We start from the raw sequence: 24,587 nt of genomic DNA on the forward strand, positions 1-24,587 counted from the left end.
TCTCTCCATACCTGGCAACGAATACTTAATCCTAATGCACCGGATGTGACTTGCGTATATGAAAGTCTAGGTTTCTATCCATCGGTGAAATTACATCCTATGAACGGAAACTAACATTCCATGTGTTTAATTTAATCACGATTGTGAAGCATGAATTCTAGATGACTATTCATGCATTGAACCGGTTTAAAAACTATTATTTTATGTGAAATAATGCAAAAATCTTATCATTCTATGTGTGTAAAAGCTATCATTCTATGCATATAAACTTATGCAAACTCCATGTTCTGCCATTTCATGCATGCAACCTATCACTTGGAGAAAAAAAATCCTAAGGCTCGCTCTTGTTCCATGCATGTAGCTACCCCTTTATTTCATCTTCTTGGAAATAATACAGAATATGCTTAGCCAATATTAATTATAAAGCCTAGAATATCAAAAGAACCTGGGTTTGATTCGTGATCATAGGGGCATTTGTTGCATTGGTCGCTCCGCTCGCCTCTCCCGCATTAGCGATACCATTGGTAGCTTTGGCACTTACACTTCCTACAACTCTCTTTTTGGGAGCCATTTATCACGAGGAATTTGGATAGTCCTGACCTTAACGGGCCTTCAAGATGACAGGCATGGGAAAGCAAAGGTCGTGAGAAGGTGACCTTCGCCGCTGAGGGGGGTGGCTTGAAAAAAAAATGGCTTCTTGAACGGGGCTCCTCGACACGGCCCTCAACACCTTCTCTACTCACCAACTCTCACTCACTCGCTCACTCACTCACTCTCTCTCTTCTTCTCCTCCTCCTCTTCTCCTTCTCTCTCTCTCCCTCTTCTTCTTCTTTTCTTCTCTCCTTCTCCTACTCTCTTTCTCCCTCTTCTTCTTCTTCTTCTCTTCTTCTTCTCCTTCTCTCTCTCCCTCTCCTTCTCTTCTTCTCTCTCTCTCTCTTCTTCCTCTTCTTCTTCTTTTTCTGTTCTTCTCCTTCTCTCTCTCCCTCTTCTTCCTTCTTGTCCTTCTCTCTCTCTCTCTCCCTCTTCCTCTTCTTCTCTTCCTTTCCTTCTCTCTCTCCCTCTTTCTCTCCTTCTCCTTCGTTGAACATGCCGGGGGGGGGGGGGGGGGGGGGGGGTTCTCTAGTCACGGCCAGGGGGGGTTTCAGACGATGGCCACAGAGGGGGGCCACTACTGCCCGCCGTGAGCAGGGGGGTTTCTTTCTGCAGACGAAGTTGGAGGGGGGGTGCACTGTGCGGGCCATGAGGGAAGGCAGGGCGGTGTGATCACCAGGGTGGAGGGGGGGAACGCTGTCCAAACGGAGGGAGGGGGGAGGTTCTTATAAGGTGGGGGGGAGAAGACAGCTGTCTGCCGCCACCCACCTGGGGGGCTGCATGCCCCCCTTCTCTCAATCATTACTCTCTCTCTCTCTCTCTCTCTCTCCCCACCATGCAGGCGGCAAGGGGAGAGAGAGAAATTTTTTTAAAAGAAAAATTTGAATAAATTTTAATAATTTTTAAGGGGGGGTTTCTTATGGGGGGGAGAGCACAAGAATATTACAAGACCATATCAATTTTTGCAGGGTATAGAAAAATAACAAAATTCAAATGACCAAAACATGAATGCCAAAGTTTTGCATTTGAAACTGCTTGTAAATTTGCAAGTGCACATGTCAAATATCTTTCAAACATTTCTCATAGTTATTGAGCTTATACAACCCATAGATATAGTGAACCAAATAAAACACCATATTGGGGAATATGGGAATTTTCCATAAGTTTGGGATATGTGGTCAAATATTTGGATTTGTCATAACTTGAACACTATAACTCCAAATCGAGCGCTCTATAGCTCAATAGATTCCATTTTTCAAGCGCTTTCCAATGATAGTTCGCATCATATGGTTTTGAGAAACTTATGGGCATGTTATCCAAGTGCCACCTTCTTAGTATTCAAAAAATGGGAATTGGGAGATTCCCAAACTCACTAATATTGTGTTATACAATAATTGTATCATCAGAAGAGAGATAATGGATTGAACATCTAGAATAAAGCCAATCTTGGCAAGTGCAAAAATTGATAACAAATTTTTCTTAATTTTTGCTACATATAATGTATCTATAAGTATGAAATTATTGCTATTAACAACATTCAACACAAAAAATTCAACTCCTTTAACACAATAAGAGGGTGGTTTGTGCAGAAGGGGTAAGAAAACAAAGTATGTAGATTGAAAAATGCATTGTACGGTATGGAGAAAACACCTTGGGCCTCATATGAGAATATACATGCATACTTGACTACACATGGTTTTTAGAATAGTTCAATTGAGAGCACCTTATATATTAGACATGAGGGCAATGTGTCTCTAATCATTGTGGCCTATGTTGATGACATGCAACTCCATTAGTCCTAATGAGATATGTATTCTTAATTTTAAGACTGCAAATTTTGACAAGTTAGATTTGGGCCTATTACTATGATTGCTATTGCTAGCAACCGTCGAGACCCTACGGACTGCTTATTGAGTCAAGCGTTTCAAGTGAGTGGCGATGGTTGCCTCTCACATAGTGATGCATGCTCTTGCACAAGGATGTAGTGAGTTCACCATTGTATTTGATCGTTTGTAGTACTCTTCCTTGAATCCTTTGATAGCTCCACAATTCAAGGCACTCAATTAAGCAGCAAGCTCCATCTCCAAGCTTCAAGCTCCAACCTCCATAGCCGTGTGTGCAAGAAAAGAGAAGAAACGAAAGAGAAGAAGAAGAGAGGAGAAGAAGAGCTTCTCCACAGTCCCTCACTCTCACACATTCACACTCTCCCTCCCTCATACTCCCTCTCTCCCTCTCTCATACACAAGAAGAAAGCAAAGCAAGAACAAGAAGAGAGCTAGTTTGCACAAACACCAAGAATGAGCTTATCCATTCACTTTTTGACATTTATACATGCCCTTCTCCCCTTGGACGCCCAACCCTTTCCCATAATAACTGGCCATCTATCTTGGTCCTCTTTTCCACTTTCATTCCTATTCTTTTTCCTATTCTCATGGCTTTGTTACATACGTCTTTTCATTTACAACTTGCATAGGGGGAGCGTAGTGCTCTTTTACAAGGGGCTAAAATATGTTTTATTTCTTGCATGTCTTGTTCTTGATTTTTAGAGTTTTTCCCTTGCTTCTTGGTCTTCTTTTTCCAATGAGCTATCTTGTTATGCTCCTTCATAAGTCTCTTTATGCCTTGGGTCATTCCAAGTTAATATTATCCACCTCTTAGCTAAGTGCTAGTCCCATGCCATCGGATGGTATGGGTTTGAGAGTTGAGGGTGGTCTAGGAAATGGTACTTAGGGTTTTTGGGGAATTGGTCATGTAGGATAAGCTTGCAACATATGATTAGAGATTGCTGGTGTGCTGAGGACATGTTGATTGATCAAAGAGGGACTTTGAAGTCTTTAGCTAGTTGCATGGTTGCAACATGTACATGTAAGAAAGAGTAGGTGCACTACCTAGGGGGTACGCCTACCTTACCATATGTACTACATTGTGCAAGTGGTGGTGGAACTAGGAGTTGGGTCAAAGAACTACATGCAAGCTTGAGTTGTTATCCCATACTTGAGGACCTAGTTTGTAAAAGGGGGAGGTGTTGTGCTTGACTTAGGGAGATAGGTCTATCATGATTGTCCTACCCTTGATGTGCCCTAAGTGTGTGAAGTGGGGAGAAGCTAGGGATTTAATTGTCCCTAGATGTAGTGTTCATGGCACTTATACATCACAAATGAGAAAATTTATGTTTTTTCTTTTCTTTTTCTCGCTTTATTTCTTTATTTTATTTATTTTTATATTTTTATATTTTTTTAAATATACATAATTACAAGGAATGATGCTAAGTTGCATATAAGGTAACTCTCATCATGAGCCTAATCATAAGACAACTATCTATGCCCATATTTACATTAAAAAAAGAGGGATAGTAGTCACTCTTCCTCTGCTCCGTTGGCTTTTACTGAAGGAGTATCCTTAGGAGATGTAGATAGTTACAAGTGGTGATAAATGCTACATCTGGACATGAAGAAAATTCATTGAGGAAGTGCGTAATAGATAGTCGAAGATCTTTTTCCATGAAGATCATGCACTCCTCAGGGGGGGTCGTGGTGTTAACATTGTAAATTTGAGGGAAATCAACCTCCCATGCACCTCCGGATCAAAGTCTACTCCATGCCTTCTTGGATAGGGCATGTAGCTGAGATTATCCCTTTCATATGGCAAGGTATTGCAGAAGGCCGTCCATGCATCCATACTACCATACCATATATTCCTTCTCCATTTAGGTTAGGATTCATAACCCTTGAGTGTTCTAGGCTCCTTCATCACTTTGTCCTCCCAATATTTGGTGGGTTTCCTTTACCATAATGTTGGGTATCTTACTCTTTCCTCTAGCCACCTTTTGACCAACCACATTGAGAGCTTGATCATCTCCTCCACCACCCTTGGTGATAGCTCTTAGTCAAGTGGTTGGGGGTAGGAGAAGGTGAACTTGAAAGGATTGCAATGGCTTTCATATTTCTCCCAGAGAGATAATTCTTGTGCCTAATTGATTGGTAAGCATTCTTTGCAGTTAGGGATTGGAGCTTTAGGCACTAGATGAGGTTTGGCACTCGGCTTCCTCTGTGATAGCTCTACCAACTCCCTTCCTCTATACCTCATTTCCACAGTCCTCTCTGTTGCAGTGGGGTCTTCGTTAGGCACTTCTACTTGTGATTCAAGTTGTGGAAGTGGGCTTGGCATGTTAGGTTGCTCTTCCTCATCATTTTGCTACTCAAAATTGGGCCTTCTTCCAAATCTGGCTCTACAAGCTCTTGAGTGGGGGGTTGTGCTTGTTGCTCTTGTTCTTCAAAATCCAACAGATTGAGCTCTTGCCTAGACAACCCTACCTTGGCTAGATGTTCCCTTTGCTCTTCTACACTTAGGATGGTGCTGGCTTTGTGTGTCTTTTCATGGAGGCCATATCTCAATGCTGTCCTTTGAGTTCTAATTTTCTTTTAAGCCCTTTAATTATCTCTTCTCTTTTAGCTTGAGTGACATGCAACATTGTGTTCAAGAAGGCCACTTGTTGTGCCAACATTTCCATCTCTAGCACCTCTGCTTTTCCTTTAACGATTATATGCTCACTTTTTGATAATGCTAGGCACTTTGCTAAATGTTTGATTCGAGCCACCTCGTTCCTTTTTTCCCATCCTTCCACTCTCTCTTTCATTTGTTCAAGGCTCTAGTTCTATTTTTGTGATAGAATAGTTACCATCTGCTCTTGCTCCCTCCATATTGCAAGCACCCTTTCTTTGTCTTGGCCCTAGTGTTCCACTTGCTTCCTTAGGGTGGCTTGCTCATGGAGTGTTGTGTGGGGTTGATTATGTAGCTTTGCCATCTTCTTCATGGCCTCTTCATCTTTTTGCATCTTTGTAGCATGCAGCTCTTGTCTCAATTTTCCTGTCTACCTCTTCAACTCCTTATTTTCTAACTCTAGACATTTATTTTCCTTGGAGTTTAAGGCATGCAGTTGCTTTAAAGCCATGCGACTTTCCCTTTCTTCTTCGTACAAGTCCTTCATATTTTCTTCTCCATGTCTTGCCTTCAAGGCCTCTTTTAGAGTTATCACCTCCTTGGTATATATCATCATTTACTTTGTTTTTTCCAATCGAAAGGAAGAAAAAGCCTCATTTTTTGCTTCTAGCTAGACAAGCACTCGTTTTTTGTTCCTCATTCATTCTCTCACACTAGTTTTGGAGCTCTTTCACTAGCTCATCATATTCTTCTATGTTGCACGTTGTCGATGGTACTAAACTGGTGGATACCTCAAGGCGTGGCACCTTTGAACTTTGGTGGGGTTCCACATCAACTGCTTCTAGTGTCTTGGCTCCTACCATGCCCCTTCTGATGCCATTAGTGCCCACTCATGCACTTTTCCTAGTAAGTATTGCACCCATGCCATCATGTTACTCTCATGACCATTTCTTTTGTGGCTTATTGTGTTGGGGTGGTTGTGGTAGCCATGTCTAATGGTATTGTGTGAATGGGGGTCTTTCCCTTGCCTTCCACCACTCGTCTTTGTCTAGCCTCCTCTACAACAACACTATGTTAGGCACATCCTCACGTGTAGGGCTCATCATGGCTAACTCTTGGGATTGAGAGGTTTGTTCCACTAATCTTCTGATGGTGATGGACACCTGCTCCTTCTCCTCTCGTCATAGTATTTCTTCCTCTTCCTCTTGTCTCTTTTTGCATTCCGCTTCAAGTTTCCTTGATTCTTCTTTAGCCCTTTGTAAATCTTTGATTTCTTCATTGATGGATCTGGTCTTCTTGATGGGAATTATGAGCATAATTCTTTGCTTCTCTCCCTGGCTAGATGGTGATGAGCCCTCTTGCTTGAGGTTCCTTATTGTTGAGTTTGTTAGTTAGCTTCCCTCATCCTAGCTACTTGCTCTGCTTCTGCTTGCTAGACTTTTTAAGCCTCTTCTTCTTCAAGGTTTCCTGTGGAGAAAGAGATTGGAGGGCTCATTGGAATGGATGAGTGTGGTGCTCAATGATCAGTGATTGTTCTGGCATTTCTTCCCCCTCCTCTTCTTTGTCCATCTCCCCCACAGCCTCTTGGATTAGTGCTATTAGCACTCTTCTGAAACCTACATTTGATGCCTTGGATTTTGGTTTTTTTCTTTCAGACTCAGTCCTCGTAATTGGGGATTTTTCGCTCATGGTTCTTAGGGCTAAAGCCAGTACTTTAGCTAACACCTAGATTGTTGTTTAGACATAAGAGCTCAGGTTCACTTCATCCAGTGCCTTGGCTACAAGGCGCTCGAGTAGTGGTACCCCTATTCTGTTTGTGAGTGCATTGTACCTTTGGCTCAAAAAGAGAGCATGCACCATCTTGGCTTGCAACTTGACAGTAGGCTTGGGGATGTTTGCTATGCTGATTCCATCATTTGTGCATACTTGCTACTTATTCATCCCCATCATGCCATATATAACTCTCTTTGGCTTCCTTTTTGGCTTGTCCACCAACCCTAGAGCTTTCTCCACCAACTCCCAATTGTGCACCACTTCCATGGTCCTGGTTTCATCTCCTTGTTTGATCGTCACTATGCCACTATTCTTCCTAGCATCGAGGGATCTGAGGAACTTTGTGCACCTATTGTGATCTATCTATTGGTCGACCTTCTCTAGGTACTTGGCTATATTGCATTGCTTGACAATGTGCATGGCTGCATCCTCAGTTGTGCCATGAGATCTTCCAGGTTGTGTATGCTTTGGTATCACAAACATCTACATTTTCAAGGTTAGGTGACATATGTTCTATTCTGTTGAGATGACAAGCTCAACACATGCAGACATGGATGATGGACTGCCTGGTTAGATGGGTCCACACGTCTACACTTAGCACGTCGGTGGTCATTATGACTCTCACATGTCCACTGACTCATTACTTATTATATTCAGGTTATTACACCTATTTATAGCTGGCATAGTTATAGCGCCAGTCGACTAGTGTAGTCGGTTATGCATTGTTTGACTTAGTAGGCCACTTTCCTTTTATGTTGTATCTTATCTATACTTTGTGTACATTGTAAAGAGTGTGGAAGAAGAAGAAGAAATCAGCAAGAAAACGTTTTGGCCTCCATCTATCTTCTTGTCTCTTGAGTGAGCTTCTCCTTGTGCATTCTGTGTGTGTTCGGCGCAGCATCTTGAGCAACCCCCTCCACCACGCGATTCTTGACATGGTATCAGAGCCGCACCATTGAGAGAGGCTGATTTCAAAGGTTGAAGCAAAGGAGAAGAAGCAAGGTTCAAGCAAGCAAGCCACGGGTAAGAAGCTCTCCCATCCTTCAACTCTTTCTCTTGGATAGTGCCTGTGAAGGCACTGGAAGCAGGGCAGAGTAAAAATCTCAGATTGCAGTGAGATTTGGTGTGCGCGAAGAGCGCTGTGTATTCTCCAGATTAGCCCTTTAGGGCTTTCCCACACTTGTTTTGGGCATCTGAGGCCGTTTCGGGGCCTGTTTTAGAGCCGCAAGGTTGCGGACAACAGTTTCAGGGTACGCTGTGACTTCGACTGTATTGACTGAAACTGGCTGCGCAGGTTACAGATTTCGGATCTATAAGTTCAAAGGTGTTTACCAGTGAGTAAACACAAGGTTGATCTGCAAACAGGTTGCATATTGCATGTATTGTTGAGCAGATAGTGAAAAAGACTGTCTGGTGTATTGCTGTGCACTATAGGTCCAGGGTTGCAGAAGATTTGCTTGCTGTTGGTATTAATTTTGTGATAATGGTAGAGAACAGTGGAAGCCCCATCATTGAGAAGCTCGACAAGAACAACTACCCTTCATGGAAGTTCCGTGTCACGAACTTCCTTATTGGAAAAGGCCTCTACGAGTTTGTTTCAGGTGAAGAAAAGGAGCCGGAGATGAGTGATCCTCCAACTGCAGAAGAGACAAAGGCACGGAAAGAATGGAATGCAAATGATAAAAAGGTCATGTATTGGTTGTCTGCAGTAATTGACAATAATATGCTGGGACACATTAGAAATGCAGAGAATTCATATGCAGCTTGGACCATACTTGAAAGTATGTTTTCTGTAAATACAAAGGCACGAAAGATTCAACTCAAGCAAGAGTTGAATACATTAAAGAAAGGGAAGATGTCTATCAATGAGTATGCACTGAAGGTAAGAAGCATTGCAGATGCATTGGCAGCGATTGATGCAATGCCCGATGATGATGATTTGGTGTCGTCTATCTTGGGTGGACTTAACAATGAAAAGGCTTGGAAGTCTTTTCTAAGTTCCGTATATGTCAGAAAGCCATTTCCAGATTTCGATGAGTTGGTCTCTCTAATGATCACTGAAGAAATCAACATGCAGAGTGAGACATCTGAAAGAAGTGGTGAACAGGTCCAGGCTTTCTACTCCAGTTCAGGAAGGGGACATGGTAGGTTCTCTTCAAGAGGCCGTGGTATAGGACGTGGTAGTGATAACCAGCAAAATAGATTGAATCAGCAATTTGGCGATATGCAGGTTTCAGGAGGTTGTGGTAATTTTAGAGGCAGGGGGAGCTTTAGAGGAAGAGGTGGATGGCAGAACAGAGGTTCTAATAACTCTGGTATTGTGTGCCACTACTGTGGCAAAACATGTCATATTGCAGCCCAATGTTATGCTAAGAGAGATGATATCCGCAGTGGTAAGTTGCAGCAAGGAAACTATGCATCGTCTTCACGATAGAATGAAGACAAAAATGAACGTTTGTTCGTTATGCAGTATATGTTGAATGCTGTTACGAGAAAGGGAACACATGAAGATGTTTGGTATGTTGATTCAGGTGCATCCAATCATATGACCAGCAATGCAGAATGGTTTGGAGAGATGCAGGATTTGCAGAATGCAGGTTATGTGCAGACGGGTGATGACTCATGCCACCCAATTTCACACATTGGAAAAGTTTCATTGTCCTTGCATGATGGTAAGACAAAGAGTCTTTCAGATGTATTACATGTGCCATCTATTACAAAGAACTTGGTGTCAGTCGATCAAATGGTAGAGGAAGGGCTGCAAGTCAGATTTAATGCAAAGGGTTGCTTTGTAGAAGACTTCAATGACAAGTGCAGATTGGTAGCAAAGGGAAGTAGAGTTGGACGTATGTTCACTCTAGATGCTGGAATTCCTACTATGAATGCTGCTATGTATGCCAAAGGAAAAGGTGTTATTGCAGACATTGAAATTTGGCACAAACGCATTGGACATGCAAATGTACAAAGGCTGAAATTAATGCAGTCCAAAGGGTTGGTTACAGGTTTGCCTACATTTAAAGTTGCAGAATTTCAGAAGGTATGTGAAGCATGTCAGTTTGGTAAGTAGGCAAGACAACCCTTTTCACATGACAGAGATGTAAGCAGAAATATCCTTGATGTTGTGCATATAGACATTTGGGGACCTACACAAAATGTATCTCTTGGAGGTAGTTCATACTTCGTCACATTCATTGATGATTGTTCTAGAAAGCTATGGGTATATTTTATGAAGGAAAAGAGTGAAGCTTTTGAGCACTTTAGAACTTTCAAGGCTGCAGTTGAAAGAGAAACAGGCTTGAAAGTAAAGTGCTTGAGGTCAGATGGAGGGGGAGAGTACCTCTCCAATGAGTTCAATGATTTTCTGAGGTCTCATGGGATAAAGAGACAGTTCACATGCAGGTATACCCCACAGCAAAATGGGGTTGCAGAAAGGAAAAACAGGCATATTGCAGAAGTTGTACGCGCCTTGATGGCTGAAAAGAATATGCCTAAGCATTTTTGGTCTGAGGCTGTTCATACTGCTGTTTATATTATGAACAGAACTCCCACAACTGCAGTTCATGGTATGACCCCCGAAGAATGTTTTACAGGTAAGAAGCCTGATGTTTCACACTTGAAAGTATTTGGCTGCATTGTGTATGTTCATGTGCTAGATGAGTTGTGGAAGAAACTGGATCCAAAGGTTGAAAAGTGTGTCTTTATTGGATACTCTTTAGAGCAGAAAGGGTATCGCTGTTACAACCCTGTCACATGTAAGTTCAGAGTGAGCAGGGATGTCATCTTTGATGAAATGAGCAGTTGGTATGCATCTAGTGGTGATGCATTGGATGATGATGATGATCATGACACTCATGTGCAGGTTGAAAAGCAAGAATCATGAACTCTTAGTGGACCAAAGACATCATCTGGTAGTCCTTGGTCTGGGAGACTAAGGAGTACCTCTACATCTTCGGGTGCATCTAGTAGCACTACAGGTAAAGACAAAGGAAAGAATAAAGTGTCAGAAGGCATTGATGCAATTCTTGATGGAGACTCCAGTGGCTCAGAGAGCTTGGATGATGAGCTTGGCATTCCTTCAGTGAGGACTCCAGGTGTGCAGAGAGCACGCGTTAATGCAAAGACTCCATTGAGTGATCCAGTGGTACGCAGGTCTAGCAGGGTGAGATACCCTATTAAAAGATTTGGTTTTGAAGGTTATGCAGCTCACCATTATGCTTATATGGTGAAACTAGTTGAGGATGTTGAGCCCACATGTTTTGAGGAGGCTGTTGGTCATGCTCATTGGGATGCAGCAATGGATGTGGAGATAGCTGCATTAGAGGCCAATAAGACTTGGGATCTAGTATCATTGTCTAAGGGAAAGAAAGCTATTGGATGTAAGTGGGTTTATAAGATTAAGCACAATGCAGATGGTTCTATTAGCAGGTACAAAGCTAGGCTGGGTGCAAAAGGCTATGCCCAGACATATGGCATAGATTATGATGAAACCTTCAGTCCAGTTGCTAGGATGGAAACTGTCAGATGTGTGATTGCTTTGGCAGTAGCCAAAGGTTGGAGGTTGCAGCAAATGGATGTAAAGAATGCCTTCTTGCATGGTGATTTGCAAGAAGAAGTGTATATGGATCAACCAGCAGGTTATGAAGATTTAGAGCATCCCACGTATGTGTGCAGGTTGAAGAAGGCACTCTATGGGCTCAAGCAAGCACCTAGAGCATGGTCTGACAAGATTAGAGAGTATCTTGTCAATATTGGTTTTTATATTTCTGATGCTGATCACTCACTTTATGTGAGAAAGGGAGAAGCAGGTTTGGTCATCATAGTCATCTATGTGGATGACTTGATTATTACAGGTGATAGTGATAGTGGGATTGCTGAAGTCAAGGGCTGTTTGAAGATGAAGTTTGAGATGAAGGATTTAGGTGAGCTAAGGTACTTCCTTGGCATTGAGGTGATCAAATGTGATGATGGTATATGGCTGTCCCAAAGACAGTATGGCTTGGATATGTTGTCCAAGTATGGTATGACTTCATGCAAACCACTTTCAGTCCCGTTGGAGCAGAATGTAAAGCTGAGTGCTGATGTTGGGGATGAGATAGAAGACCCTACTATATTCAGGAGGATAGTGGGGATTTTGATCTACATGATCATTACAAGGCCAGACTTGAGCTACGCTGTTGGTCTTGTGAGTCAGTTTATGCAAGTACCTAGAAAGCCACATTTGGATGCAGTCAGATGCATATTGAGATATGTGAAGTCCACATTACATTATGGACTTTTCTATGAGGCAGGTACAGATGTACAGGTATTTGGATACACAGATGCAGATTGGGCTGGTAGTATGTCTAATAGAAGATCTACCAGAGGATACATGTTCTCTCTTGGTAGTGCAGCAGTTGCATGGAGCATCAAAAAGCAATCTACAGTTTCTTTGTCGAGTACAAAGGCTGAGTATAGAGGTGCTGCTGTTGCAGCATGTGAGGTAGTATGGCTGCAAAAGCTATTGGCTGATTTGGATGTGCAGGTGGAAGGTCCAGTTGTCATTTATTGTGACAACATGAGCAGTATACAGTTGGCTAGGAACCCTGTGTTCCATGCCAAGACAAAACATATTGAGGTACACTACCACTTTGTGAGAGAGAAGGTACTAGCAGGTGAGATTGACTTGGTGTATGTCAGCACACAGGATCAGATAGCTGACATCTTCACGAAGGCATTGGGTACAGAGAAGCTTCAAAAGTTTCGAAGCTTACTTGGAGTTGCAGAGATGCAGTTGAGCTTGAGGGGGAGTGTTGAGATGACAAGCTCAACACATGCAGACATGGATGATGGACCGCTTGGTTAGATGGGTCCACACGTCTACACTTAGCACGACGGTGGTCATTATGACTCTCACATGGCCACTGACTCATTACTTATTATATTCAGGTTATTACACCTATTTATAGCTGGCATAGTTATAGCGCCAGTCGACTAGTGTAGTCGGTTATGCATTGTTTGACTTAGTAGGCCACTTTCCTTTTATGTTGTATCTTATCTATACTTTGTGTACATTGTAAAGAGTGTGGAAGAAGAAGAAGAAATCAGCAAGAAAACGTTTTGGCCTCCATCTATCTTCTTGTCTCTTGAGTGAGCTTCTCCTTGTGCATTCTGTGTGTGTTCGGCGCAGCATCTTGAGCAACCCCCTCCACCACGCGATTCTTGACATATTCTTCCTTGGTAAACGGTAGCCCCACTATTTGGATTCCTAATAACATGTCTCATAATAATGAGTTTTCCTTGAAGGATAATTTTTTCTTAAAAATGAAGTAGTTAGAAGGAAACATTATCAACTAGTGAAAAAAGTATAAGCCAAGGAATGAAACTTTTTCATAACAATCAATCCATAGATTCCACACAAGAACTTTCCAAGGAAATTTTCACTAAATGAAAATTCTCCTTAAACCAAAATTCACCTTTTGCCTTCCCTCCCCTCTTGGAATGATGAGAATCCTTTGTAAAATTGGAGAATGAAGGGAAAATGGCATTTTTTATGCTCTTGATGTGCTCTAGTGTTTTAAGAGCCAATTGTAGAAGTATGGGTTATACTCCAATGTAGCCTGGCAGTCCATGTCTTGTGGGCGAATGCCCACATGTTTGATATAAGTGAGGACGTTGGTCAAGAGATCACTTGAGTTCATTCTACTAACAACATGAAGTTCTTCCTATGTCAAGATCCTAAGGATGGATTCAGCATGACATTGTCCTCTAATGGTCTGTTTCGTGTTAAGGCCAGTACCTCTAAATGCAGATGGGGCTACGTAGGTGGGGTGGGGTCATATAAGAAGGTTTTGATGGCACATCTTTGCTCTACATTGGTCATAATTTGATAGTCCACGTATTCCCATTGGATATGAAGAGAGCACCATTTTCATAGGAAGTTGGACTCAAATTTGGCTAGCTTTTTCAGCTCATCCAATTCATCGAGCAACATTGGAACTTTACTTTTCTTAAAGGACATGATTAGGCACTAATTTAAGGCTTTTTCTCAAGAAATTTCAATGGCAATAAACTCCTCTACAATCATGAAAGTTTTTGTGAATATGAATTCAAATTCCTCCCAAGAACAACACAAAGAGCGTACATCATTTGCTATGTGTTCTTTAAGTAGGGTAGGTGTAAGTGTTGATAGCTTCTAACAGATAGTGTGAAAGTTGATTCCAATTGGCTAATACAAGTCATTAAGTCATCTCCCATGTTCATGGTCATATTAGATGCCAATTTGAGAATTGATTGGCATTAATAAGATGGTGTAAGGCCTATGGGTGGTTAAGGTTTGATTGGAGTGGGCTATTGAGCTATGGTGGCCTTTGCTATGTGTTAGTCATTGGAGTGTTTGTTATTTGTTTCTTGTGATGGAGTTTGTAGTTTGGGTGCTATGTGGGTCTCTATTTGTGTAGTAGGTGGTGAATTGGAGGTATTAGGGCAAGGCCTATCAATAGTGGTCTAAATTTTGGGTGATAGACCCATTGAGTGTTAATCATGGGTTGAGCATCTTCTTGCTCACTCTTATTTTTACCTCTTGCTAGCTCACGGGTATGTGGATGTTGGTTGGAAGGTTGTGGTGGACGGGGAAGTGTGCCATTCGTGGATTTAGGCAACCACACCAAGGTGTTACCATCATAGAAGCCTTGTGCATGCAACGGGGCTTTTGGCATCCATTGCACTTTGGTCCTGTGTCAATTCATGTAATGCCAACTTTTTCTCTTAGGTCTCGTGTATGGGACATGAGAGCCATGAAATCTTGTGGATGTGCCCTTGGTAGGCTATGATTTTTGTTTGGGAAACCACTTGGTTATCAAAATTATAGCTTTGATTAGGGCTTCCAAGTGTTGTAAGTATTTTCCATTGGATTCCTATGCAGGTTCACTATCCCCCTCCTTAGGAATGAAAGTGGGTTTAACTACCAGGTGGCGCTATGGGCTTTAGTGAAGCCACAATGCCCTTGCTGAAAGCTGTGACTATCCTTACATTGCCTATGGCAAGGTGGATGCGCTGAGAATCGTAGTCCACATTGCAGTGAGTATGTTTCTTGAAATTGCAATCCAAAACTCATTCCTTGCCAATACTTATTTTGTTAGGCAATATATAAAAGATGATTGAGAGGCTCTCAGTCTCGATAGAAACCATCACTCTACACTTTCCTAATAGTGGATAGGACTACCCCCCCAAATGGGTTGAGTTTGGTTACACTTGGGATTGACCAACAAGGGTCCAATGGTCATATGTGAGGATGTTATTGTCAACTCCCTCATCAATTAATGCATCAAAGGTATTGAGAGCAAATTTTAAAGTGCGGTGAAGTACCGAAAAGAGGAAGGTTAATGCAAATTTTTGGCAGGAATTTAAAGTTGATGGAAGCAAAGCCTAATGATTCGACAATTTTAAAGACCAAGGAAGATGTAAATGCAAAACTTTGGCTGTTGTGGTGGTTGTGGATTTTTAGTAATTTTTTTGATGGATGGATGGAGAAGAGACAGCTTTTGAACCATTTGGAATGTCGAATCGGGCAAGTAGAAATTTTCAGGACATGATTCGGAGGTTAGACGGGAGAAATGCGGTTGGATGCGAACATTGGAAAGGCCAAAATGGCCAAGAATTTTGAAAGTTTGGGCATGGGCCCTTTGGGGGGCCAGCCCCCTAAAATTTTCAATTTTGGGGGGGGGGGGGGGGGATTTTTTCAAACGATGGCGTCAGGCAAAATGACGTCCTCTTGTCATGACGATTTGGGACATGGAGCCATTAGCACGCTGAAAGCAACCCCCCTTTTAGATCTTGGCAATGGAGACCACCATTTTTTTGCTTCTCTTTGCCCATCTCCACCCATGGAATGGCTGCCCAGATGAAGAGATTAGAAATCAATATTTCTCTCTCCTCCAAGAGACACTTCACATGCAAAGAATCAAGAAGAGGATGTGATGACGAATGCTTGTCCCGGCATGGACCATATTGCTACCAAATCAAAAGGACATTGAGAAGTGATGTCCAATGTGGTCGGGAGATTGATGGTGGGGTTGTTGGTTGTACACAAAGTCATTTGAGGGCACCCGCAACACAGAAACTAGCGGTATGCCTATTTTTATAAAGAAAATGTTATTGCCTTTTATATTTAATCACTAAAATGATGTGCACATGGAAAGAAAATTTATATGAATCATGTTTGAAGTATGCTTGAGGGATGCACATGATAAAATGCAAAACTCGTAGTCACGCATGGCCGTAATGAATAATTTAAAACCTGAAATGCGTCTTTTAAGAGGGAAAATGAGGGTTTCTTCTGTTTCGAGCTAGGGAATGAAGTTCATATGGAATAAAAAATTGATAAAAACTATTTTTTAGTCAATATGATCAATCAAGAAATATAAATAAAAAAATACCACATTCTATGCATAAATAAATGGGGAAAAAATTAGGTTTTTGCATCTAAAAATTAAGGAAATGTATACTTTATTTTCTTGAATATATAACAAGGCTGGATCATGAGGGATAACCTTGTTTCTATGTTAGGGTGTCACTAAATTGATTGCTTATTACACATTCTCTATTTAGTAAATTCATGTCAATAAATTAATGACTCACTTTTCTTTAAGTGTTGATGATGATCTATCATGGCCATGAGACCGTTTAGAGACCAGTATTCCTAGTGCATCACTTAATGAGGTGATCAGAGCACTGTGACGGGGATATCTGGTACATGCAGTACAAGTTATGAAGGGGAAAAGAAGTGCCTTGCCAAGTGTAAGAGTGTACACAAGAACCAAGGAGTTACTTTAAATGAAGATGGATTGAGTTCTAAAAAGAGGAAGTGCATTAACATTATGTATATGTATTTATGTGTGCATCCAGGGACGCCTGGGAATGTTTACTTGTGTGTAATGAGCATTGCATTCATTTGGGGTCATCCTCTCCCCTACAAGTCAAGGTTTAAGGTTTTTTCTTTCATTAAGAAAGACGAGAGAGGAAATTCCCTCATTAAGAAAGACGAGAGATGTGATCCTCTGGAAGTGAGGAAAGAAGTGATTTTCTCTTTCTAAGGTCTAAAATGACACAAGCTTTTGTGTGGAATTCAATCTTAAGGTTGAGGCCCAAGGCAATATAATGAACTCTCCTTATCTATGACTCAAAGTGGTTGCATGGACCACAAGTTAAGAGTATAGTTTAAAAAGTTTTTTTTTGAAAATCCATTTTAAAAATATATCACAATAGAAAAACGATCTCTAAAAACGGGCTACGATAGTTATCGGAAACAGCGAGATCTACAACTTTCGTGTTGGATGTTTTTTCATCCAAACAACGCACAAAGAGATATCTCGAAATTAGTGCTACAAAGTGGAACAACCACATCTTGCATGAAGAACAACTCAACTCTCTCTCCAAGAAGAGAAGCTCTTGAAAGCCTATAAAAGAGGAGGTTCTCTTTGGGTGTAAGAGAGGGGTGAAGGAAGCATCACTTTGCATGTATCCAAGAGGAGAAGAGAAGGTGCAAGTGCTGCGGAAGCCTTGCTGAAATCAAGTGCTACGGAAGCCCTGCTGAAATCAAGAGGAGAAGAGAAGGTGCAAGTGCTGCAGAAGCTCTATTAAAATCAAGCGCTAAGAAGAGAGCCCTACACATATTGTGTAGGAGAGAAGGAGACTCAAGAAGGATCAAAAGGTGCCAACTTCCAAGTTGTGCAAGTGTTAGCCGATTGTATACCGTGCAAGGAATTGTCATCTTGTTTCCAAGATCTACGAGTAAGGAATGGCTTATGTGTAATGGAGGACCTTGCTCCTTGTCAATAATATAACTCCACAAGGGGGGGAACTGGCCCATCTTCCAATCCCTAGTGTGTTGCCAATTTCTCTACCTCTCTCTATACATCTTTCTTTTCTCTCATCTATTCTCCCTTTGTGCCAACATAATATTCGCCATATATATTTTAAGTATATAAGAAAGTCGAGCGTGCATCTCAGATTTTATAACAGTGGCATCAGAGCAGGTCTCTTTGCTTTTCTCAAAGTAAAGGTGATCCTTGCAAGAAGAAGGTAAAGATGGAAACTGATGAAGCACCTACAAGTGAGCAATTACATGCTCAATTGACAGAATATCCTAGCTTGTTGGAGATTCCTGAAGTACATCAATTGATTGACAACTTAAGGGCAAGGGAAGAAGCTACTTATGAAGGACCAAATCCTCCAAAAGATGGTGATACTAGAGGAAACACCATTGCACCAATTGATGGTGAAGATGCAAAGCATCCAATTGCTGAGAAGCTTTCTAGAAGGAAGAAGGATTCTCGGACAGAGTAAAAAGACCTCACCTTGAGTGAGGTGGATAAAGAGGGTGCCATCTCCCTCAGCAACCAGCTACTCCCATGATTACTCAAGTTCCTCCTCCTCCTCCTCCTCATCTTCTAGTTTCTACTCTCTTGGTTCTAAGTCTCGTGCAATCCATAAACGGACAAAGAAGGACCATAAGAGGAGCAAGCTTAAGAAGACTAAGACTTTCAAGTCTGGGGATAAGGACATAAAGTTTGACTCTTACTTCAGTAAGAGAGATCTTGCTAAGGCATTAGCCTTTGTCAGGAAATTTGAAGTTGCTTTTCTGATGGTAATTTCTCAGAAAAGTCCAACCTAAGGCATGTAGGCATGCACTTGAAAGACACCGCTAGCAATTGGTGGTTGACTCTCATTTTGGAGGGAAGGAAACCTATGACTTGGGAAAAGTTCAAGAAGAAGTTTTATGCTCAGTTCTTGCCTTCTGATTTTGAGAATGATGTCAGAAGGAGTTGGATTGGCTAGGCCAGAAAGAGCATGAAAAGGTCACTAGTTATGTGGACAAGTTTTGGTCCACTCTTCTCAAGGTTACTCTTTTCATGGAGATCAGCGATGAAGAGAAGAAAAGGAAGTTTGAAGCTAGCCTACTTCCTCATTTACACAGAACCATGAAGGTCTATCCACATGAAACCTTATCTCGCATGATGAAGTCTACCATCATAGTTGAAAGTTTGCATACACCTGGTACATCTCAAAAGTTGGAGATGAGTTCTTATAGAGCTAGACAAGAGCAGCTCTATGATCAACCAAGAGACAGGACTAATCAAAGAAGACCTACCTTTACCCATGACCAATATTCAAAGCCAGAGGGTAGCAAGAAGAAGCGCAAGTATCTCTCACTCTTTGAGTTACAAAAGTACAAAGAGGAAGGAAGGTGCTTTCTTTGTGGTGAGTCAGGGCATATGAACCTTGATTGTCCTCACAAAAGGAAGGAAGCAAATGTGGTTAAAGATCCTCCTTCACCATCCTCAAATTCTATTCCGGATATGCAAGCTAACACTCATTCAAATGAGAAGAAAAGACAACTCTTAAAGGGTTGGGGGACACTCAACAATCAACGAGTTTTGATACTCTTTGATCCAGGGTCCACACATAATTTTGTGTTAGTAGATACTATTGAAAGGCTACAAATTCCACTAGATCGATTGGGAACACCAATTGGATTAGGTTCGGCATTTGAAGGACTTACAACCAATTCTACTCCTATTCAAGGGAAGTTGAGTCTTAGAATTGGGGATTACCGTGACTAAGACTCTTTTCTACTTGCACCCATAGGTAACTGTGATGTTATCTTAGGCATGCCTTGGCATTACGAGATTAGACCTCTTCCCGATTTTGTTAAGAAGACCCTTGCATTTCAATTCAAGGGTCGGAACATAGTATGCATTGTTGATGCTGGAGATTGGCCTGTGCCAATGGTTAGTCATGTTAGCATTTCTAAAGAAATGAAGAAAGCTATTTCTGCATACATGATTTTTGTGAGAGAGTCAAAAGAAACTAATGATTCAAGGGCACTTGGTGCCTCTAATGAACACACAATACCAACTAATGCTTCTAAGTCTCAGACTTTAAAAGAACCCCTTCTTTAATTGATCAAGCTAGACATGATTTTGTTAAACAATATGAAGATTTTTTTAGTGATTCACTCCCAGGAGAGTTATAAGCACATGGAAGATCACACAATTGATCTTATCCCATGCAGCTCACCACCTAACCAAGCGCCTTACCGAGTAAGTGCAAGTCAGCAAGAGGAGATCCTAACACAAGTAAACAAATTGTTGGAAAAAGGTTTAGCTCAACCTAGCTCTTCTCCATACTACTCTCTAGTCTTACTTGTTCAAAAGAAAAACGGTTCTTTCCATATGTGCATAGACTATAGATCTTTGAACAAGATCACAATCAAGAATCATTTTCCTATCCCAAGGATAGATGATATCTTGGATAAGTTGCAAGGGGCTAGTATCTTTAGTCGCATTGATCTCAAGAGTGGCTATCACCAGATATGAATAGCACCTGAAGATGTTCATAAGACAGCTTTGCGTACGACATTTGGACTATACGAGTTCTTAGTCATGCCATTTGGTTTGACTAATGCACCTGCCACATTCAATCGAATGATGGAGAGAATTTTCAGACCTCACTCAAAGTTCACAGGTGTCTTCTTTGATGAAATTATAATATTAGGGTAGTGTGTCCCTTATACACTCCTAGCCACGAGACCGAGTGGGTGTGGTTTCTTGAGTATAGAGAGGCCCTAGAGAGTCAATGTCGAGCCTATTTTAGGTCCTGATAAGCGGTGCATTTGCCAAGAGTTGCCTATAAGTGGCGGTTTTCAAATCTTGGTCGTATAAGGGACATGTTAGCCTTATTTTATAATCAAGAACACCTTGAAGTGGTGGATGTTAAAATTGGCTGTTTACAATTTTGGTAATTAGCATGATGACCAATCAATCCAAGGAATCCTCCTAACCCAAAATATACTTCGTCCATTCTAAATGGTTTAGTGGAATCGTTGGTTAGGTATGTGATTGATTACTTTATTCTTTGCCCCGAAAGCAACACCATACTCAAGTTTGGGTCATTATGGGGAAGTACCCACCATGGAGTATTCTTGAGTAATAATCCATAGGAGTATGGGGAAGTACCCACCATGGAGTAATCTTGAGTAATAATCCATGGGAGTTAGAGGAAAGATAAGGGAGAAAAAGTGAGGCTAGGAAGGCATCGTCATCTATAATCCTCAATAATGGTAAGTTTTTAGAGGAAAAGGCTGTGATGCCATTGGTTGGAGTAATACATGCCGATGAGCGAGATATACATCTGATCCTAGGGCCTAATGCAGTTGGGTACCAAAGTGCAATTTTGCAAATCCATAAAGCATTGTATGATATCTATATATGTGGGAAGCCCCTGTCAGAGAGGAAGATTCTATTGGGACCTATCTCCAATTCTAGGAAAACGGTAGCAAATGAGGATAGAATTATTAAAACATCATTAGTAGGGGATGGGGTAGACTCCCTATTGCATAGCATAGGCTCCTTAGACCACTTTATGAGTTGGCAGAAAGGGATGGCAAGGATAGTATTAACCTTCCTACATTAGAAAATGTGGAAACAAAAGAGGCCAGATACCCTAAAAGGTTGGAACTAGGTCACGACGAATATGAAGATTTTAATGACCTAGTGCTGATCTCGAAGGAGAGGACTAAATGCCCTCCTCCTTATAGGGATGTCCAAGTGTTTCATGGGCTCCTAAAGGAGGATCCAATGTTTCACTTAAAAGAATATGGCCTAACTTGCCTTGCAAGTGGGTTTAATGATATTCATCGAATGCTTGTAATTTCTAGCACCTTGAAGGGAGAAGCTAGGAAATGGTACTGGAGCCTCCCAAGAGAGTCAATTAAATCCTTCGATGAGCTATGTGATAAATTTTTAGATGAATATGAAAAGAAAGTGCCTATAAATGAGGCTTTAGGGTAGCTTCTACAGATTAGACAAGAGTCTTACCCTTCTGCTAAAGATTACGCTAGAGCCTTTGATGAAATTCTTAGGCTTTGGCCAAGAAAAGCCATTATGTTGCCAGATGATGTGCTATGTGAGCTCTTTATGAGTGGTCTAGTGCTTAGTACGCAAATCCAAGTGAGAATACAAGATCCTAAGTTATTAAATGAGGCCAAGATGCACACAATTGACTATGAGTAGTATATTCAGATATGTTGGAAAAACTTCTCGAGTTTTCCCCACTCACTACAAGTGCATCCTTGTATCCAGCCATTTCTACAAGGAGATAATTTATTTGTTGATACTTAGAAAACCTTTATGGGGGATCTTGGTAGCCAAAACCTTCAAGTAAGAAATGGGAGTCCTATGATCAGTGATAGTGTATCTATTGGTAAAAAGATGTCAAGCCAAGCAAGTCCCATTAGGGCTTGCAACACTTCCACAAGAGGTAGTTGTGGAAGCACTAGTGATAGAACCATTGGGCCCACAAGTGAAGATAAGAGTGCTATGAGTGGTTCTAGTTGTGCTCCTAGTAAGGCTCTTGAAAGACCTTTTGAATTTATGGATGAATCATGCTTTCAAGTAGATGCTATTCCTTTTAGTAAGAGCATGGTTCCTATGAATAATCAGTCTCACAAAGTGGACAAAGGCAAGTAAAGACATTTCATATGAAGAAGATACATGATGCCAAAGGTCCACCTGTGCTTGATGGAAATCATAAGGATGTGAGGCCATCTGGTTATAACAATAAGACGACATTGAGTCCATTAGACCAATGTGGCAAATTGAGAATGTATAAGCATATAAAGAGAAATGTAAGATGGGTTTGGAGGCCCAAAACCCCTAAAAATACTATTGGTGCATTGGGTGAAAGGCCAAGAATTCCATGTGGCTATGCTTTGACGAATTTTGAGAAGGAGACCAAAGGCCATATTGATACATCTGATGATATGCACTGCCCTAAGATGCATCTATGTGATGGGCCTAGGACTGAAGCTCTACCTAGTTTGGGTTGTACCATTGATGCATGTAATGATCCAAATAAGGAAGAGTTGAACGATCATAAATCTATGATTTTCCTTATTGGAAAAGCTTTTGGAAAGTGGAACAACCTGTCTATTTGGATGATAAGACACTTGAGCCTAAGGAGGTTATTCATTCTTCTAATAGCACACAAAGAGGAATAGCCCATACTGAGGTTATATCAGTAGGAAGGCTTGGACTTGTGACTTTGGTTTAGCTTGGTTAGTTTGACAAGATATAATTTACATGCCAAGTAGGCCATATTTGGTTAGAATAAAATAATTTATATTAGGCCAAGTGGGCCGTTTTTTTTGTGAAATGTTATATCTCTTTAGGCCAAGAGGGCCATATGTCTGTTTGGTGCAGGCCTGTTTAATGATTTTCTATTTTAGTGATTGCATCGCATAGGTTTGATGAAGTTCCTAGAGGGAGCCTTTGCTGCAAGAGCTTCTTGTGGCCATTCCAAGTGGTATCGTCCCCTTTCCGAGAATTTTCTTTAAGCTAATAATGTTATTTGTGTATGTGGGGGCTACTTTCTTTTCCTTTGTTGGGGGATCGATAATCATGGCATGAAGTCCTAGGGTTTGGTTATGTATTAGGACATTTTCATGCATGAAAATCCTGTGATAGAGGGTAGTCCTTGTGACCCTGTCCTTCCTGCTTGCTAGGTAGCTATCCTAGGAGTTCCTATTAGTGTGAGAGGCAGTTAGAGAAGCCTACCAAAATATCAATGACGAGTAAGTTCAGAAAATATCTCAAGAAATAAAATTACAAAGGTGTGTAAAAAGGGGTTCCAACCCTTCAATAAGAATATGAAAAGAAAAAGGATGAAAATCCCTACAAGCAATTGATTATCGCCTTGCGGAGGCTTGGTAGGTTTTTGGGGACAAGTTTGAGACCCAAAGCCGATGCCTTGTCTTCCTAGGGATATCATCTAGGCAAAAGAAAATAAAGAAAAGAAAGGAAGGTTGGATCGAAAATAAAGTGAGCATTAGAAATGGATTAAAAGTTGCCTTACAAGGGCTTGGTATGCTCTTGGGTACCGAGTCAGGACCTGAGGTCGATGCCCTGTTCTCCTTGGGTCAACTCCCTCCTTTTTACATGCCGAAGTATGGAAACCTTGCAAGAAAATGTGCTATAAGGAAAAATATGATGACTAGGCTTTAGGAGTCCTCACTTGGTAGAAGATCCTAGTCCATTTGTCCTAAGTTAGGCAGGTAGTTCAAACCACCATTAGGATGACTTCTTTGAGAGGCTTTTTAGCCACTTCTCCGTGTTAGAGCAATTGGTTAGCGACTCGCTTTGGATTTGTGTCAGATTATGATGGGCCTATTCCTTGTGGATTCTCATGCCTTGATTCACTCAGGGGGTAGGGTGAGAGTTGTTCTTGTGATTTGTTGAGTATATTTTTTGTGGCAGTTTGATGCTTTCTTTGGTTGTTGTTTGTGCAGATCAGTTTGTGGGATTCAATGGGTTAAGTCCCTCTATCCCGTGGTCACCAATGAGAGTGGATTTTAAAGCCCGGTGAAGTGTATAAAAGAGGCAGATTAATGCAAATATTTGGCAAGAATTTAAAGTCAACGGAAGTGGAACTTGAAGATTTGACAATTTTAAAGGCTAAGGAAGGCGTAAATGCAAAACTTTGGTCGTTGTGGTGGTTGCTGATTTTTAGTAAAATTTTCAATCATCAAATTTTCAATCATCAAATTTCAAATTTCGGAAGCTGGACGGGAGAAATGCGGGAGGCTGGGACATTGGAAAGGCCAAAATGGCCAAGACTTTTAAAAGTTTGGGCATGGGCCCTTTGGGGGAGCCAAAGGCCCCCTAAAATTTTCAATTTGTGGAAGGGGGGAGGGGAAGGGGGCATTTTTTCAAATGGTAGTGTTAGGCACAACGACGTCCTCTTGTCAC

The sequence above is a fragment of the Lygodium microphyllum genome, chromosome 26 (assembly GCF_053477565.2).
Source record: "Lygodium microphyllum isolate KBCC chromosome 26, Lygodium_microphyllum_v1.1.10, whole genome shotgun sequence".
NCBI classification, from domain to species: Eukaryota; Viridiplantae; Streptophyta; class Polypodiopsida; order Schizaeales; family Lygodiaceae; genus Lygodium; species Lygodium microphyllum.